Source organism: Pinus tabuliformis, chromosome 7, assembly GCF_031772625.1.
Source record: "Pinus tabuliformis cultivar Carrire ecotype Pingquan chromosome 7, CPIR1, whole genome shotgun sequence".
Taxonomy (NCBI): Eukaryota; Viridiplantae; Streptophyta; class Pinopsida; order Pinales; family Pinaceae; genus Pinus; species Pinus tabuliformis.
This window is the reverse complement of record NC_142293.1, coordinates 1010112528-1010116475: the sequence shown is the minus strand read 5'-3', so window position 1 is coordinate 1010116475 and position 3948 is coordinate 1010112528.

Below are 3948 nucleotides of genomic sequence, written 5' to 3'. Positions count from 1 at the left end.
GTCTGGGGTTCTTAGTTATTTTCCAGGTTTATACTCTTAAGTCTCCCTGCGTGGAGCACACATATATTTTTACATGCTTTCTCTGTTTATATGATACAACATCCATATGAGAACCATAACTCCCTGCGTGGAGGCAAAATCTGGTTTTTTTGTGCTACTTGTACATGGTTGTAAACAAACTGTGTTTATTTTGCTACTATCCGGGAGGCAGCCAGCCTCATTATGCATATGCTTAGACATCTACAGAATGTAATTTCTTATGATCTAATAGAAATTACAACTTTTTCTACGGGAAAAAAAGAAGAAGTGGACTCTGATCTAATAATTAACTTAGTGAAAAGAATAAATAGTGGAATAGTGTCGGAGAAAGTCTCCAAACACTGGAAATTAATGAGGGTTTTCCAGAGAATTCAGGATCATCTCCAAAACCTTCGCACTGTCAGTTTCCATCATGTTCGCAGAAAGGCCAATAAGCTCGCGGATCTTCTTGCCAATGAGGGGGTTAGCTGTACAGAGGACAAGGTTTTGATGGACTGACAGGAGTTGCAGCAAAACAGGCTGAGAACACTTTGCTGCAACAAAGAGGAATAGGATAGGAGAGTGTTTAGACACAAAGCCATGGAGGCAAGCTCATAATCTTCTGGCCTTCCTATGCGTCATCGGTTTCTGGAAAACTGATCTTTGGCGAGGGGCCGAATACAGTTGGCCGCTAAAATTCCTGAAGTTAGTGAGATGGACATCACAGTTGATCGGGGTGAGCGAAGCAGACACCACAGTTCCTTAATTAATGGAGATCCTCTCTTCTTTTCTGGGTTCCAAGTTGAGGCAAGGAAGTTGAGTAAGCGAGGAAGGAATCCATGTTTTACCAGGAGCGAGAATCTTCACATTTTTGGGTTTCGGAGAGTAAACCGCTTCCTAGGTAGTTTTTGAATGATCACACCTCTCTCAAACAGGAAACGATTTTAGCGTTTTTGCAGCGATCCCATTCAGCATCCTACACGTGGCAGAGAGAGGGTTTGGAAAACCGCCCTCCATCGCTCACTAATGTCTGGTTTGCTTGTTCAGTGCGATATTAATCTCTACCGTAGGATCTCTCTCTATGGATCAACGCTCAAGATTGATCGTGCAACTTGGAGGGGCGTCCCATTAAACTTCAGTCATCTTTGCTGAGTGATTTCACCCTCAGCCATTGGTTTTTGTGCAGGAATGGACGGCTCAGATCAAAGGGACTCTTCCAGGTACTGAGATGCGGGAGATTTCACGGGCTTCCGAGGGCGTGAATGCAAATTTGGGTTACTTTCATTGGTTTTGGTGATTCTCTTTGTAAGGCTAAAAGGTTTTGACCTAGGTGGCTTATCTTCTATTTTATTTGGTTTCCTTGGCATCGGGGAGATGTTTGTATTTATTGTAATCTATTTTTCCGCTTAATGAAATAAAAGGATCGACTCTTGCTTGAGCAAAAAAAAAAGATATGCCAACAATGCTCTTCAAAAACATAACGAATAATAAAATATACCAAGGAAAAAGCATTTTTTACAACAAAGGCCACTTTCATTATGCATTTGAATACTGAGATAGAAGAGGACCTCAAAACAATAATTGACAAATAGATCAAGGGACGTACATACTCAGTAACTAACTTTCATTTCATACGATAGTTACTTCTTTTTTGCTACAAATCTATTGACCAGTTTTCTTCTCTAACATGTGCAAGGAATACTTGTCATTGAAAATGCATTCTGAACGCCATTTGAACATGTTTGTGTAGTATGCAGTTTCCGAATGTATTCATCTGCAATGATAGAAGATCTGTCAATATTTAGGTTGAGTGCAAACAAAAAACCCCTTTTCTTTTTTTGCATTTTATCAGTTGCACTATAAGAACTCCTGATAACAACATCTTGTGACATTGTCTGAGAAACGGGCTAGTTCTAAAGCAACTACTACCTGAATTAGCTACTATGTCTTCCCAAGAATATTTGCAGGAAAAAACAACGAAAAATTATTTGCTGCAAAATTTACAAACACATGGTATTTTCACTCTCAATGGCAAAAATCAGATTTTGGATGCTAAGAGCAAGAATAAACAAAATAGAACAACACAAAGTTTCAATTAGAAACTTCCTCTTCTTTCCACAAGTATCATCCCCTTCCTCTCAAGTTTAATTTTTAGTCATATGAAAAAATGTTGTAATTTTCTATTTATGTAAACATCAATAAGAACTTTGTATTAGTTTTTCCCTCATGTGAGGATGATAAAAGTGCAAAAAATAATACGATGGATTATTATAGATCTTAAATTTTAATTCCAAAGGAAGAATGAACATTAATATGTTTAGGCACAAATAAATTTAAATGTTTTAAAACACTTTCCAAAAAAAAAAAAATGTGTCCAACTCTACGCAAGTTTCAATTCTTGTCAACTAAATAGTTTTATAAATATTGAATTCTATTTAATCGAAATATTTTGAGAAACTTCCAATGAAAACTTGTGTTATACTTTACTCTCTTGCTTTATGAACTGAAATTTTTTAGTAAAAAAAAAAATTTGTGTCCAACTCTAAGCAGGTTTCGATTCTTGTCAACTAAATAGTTTTATAAATATTGAATTCTATTTAATCAAAATATTTTGAGAAACTTCCAATGCAAACTTTTGTTATACTCTACTCTCTTGCTTTAAGAGCTAAATTTGTTTAGTTAAAATGTTGTAATTTGTTATATTATGTTGTCAGTCTGAATGAATATTCTCTTGTAATTTCAAGTCTCAAAATGGCTATCACAACAGAGACATATTGGAAAACAGTTATCCTAACCATGTGCCAAATCTAAAAATAGGAATGGCAACAAAGACATAACAACAAAAACATCTCCTAGTCCTCTCTTTGATATCATTCGTCTTGTATTGGATATCATAGTATTAAAGATTGGCCTTCGTACCGCAATAAACCAAGTGCCCTATCTACAAATCCTTGGCTATGATGAAAAGATCTTTCTCGTACCTGTAAAGAAAAGTGTCTGTGAAAGTCACCCTCAAAAGCGCGACACCCCACCCTGTGCCATGGATAACATAGGAGACAATTCCCTTGATGTTCCATTGTGCTCCCTGTAGTCGAGACTGTAAAGTCGACATGTCCTATATTTGTCGTCTCTAGCATCTGAACACCAACCACACTCCCTTCCTTTACCACATAAACATTGTTTACATATTATTGAATGTGATAATAAACACCAGTTGTCCCAACTTCCCTTTTCATCAATTACCTAACCTTGCTACTCACTCAACACAACACCATGAGACCCCATAGTTCACATGGGGCTCACCCTAACTTGAAGGGATTAGTCGAGCACCAAATTGTGACAGAAAAATCTTCTTTCATGAAGGTCTCTTAATGAGAAACATATTAAATTATTTTTCTCTCCTCTGCCCACCATCACAAGTCAACCAAACATACGAGCGCATTCCTTAATAGGCTAAAAAATATCATGATTCTATGACACCTAGCTTCTACAATGGCAAAGTCCAATGCCTACAACCACTTTAATTTAAATTAGGGCTTTGTTGAAAAGCAAAAAAAATCATACATGCATTTTACAGTACCATAACACAACTTTGAAATGCAATATGAATATTTCCAAGGGTCATCTTAATTCCTTGCCACGTCCACCTATTGTCAAATGAACATTTCAACCTATAAGTAGATCGTGTCTCGTTTCTATTTCATCTCTGAATAATTTAAAATTGTGTGTTTGTATCTTTTATGTATGTAATCAAAGCTATATTGGAAAAACAATATGAACTCAGTCAAAATGCACTTTAACATGCAAAAAAATAGCTAATTTATTGTATGTTCCTATTCAAAAGAAAATAAGATTTGTATCTATATGAAAATTTGTGGAAAGTGTTTCCAATATTACTACCAACTCTATCATCAAACATACAAAAAAAAA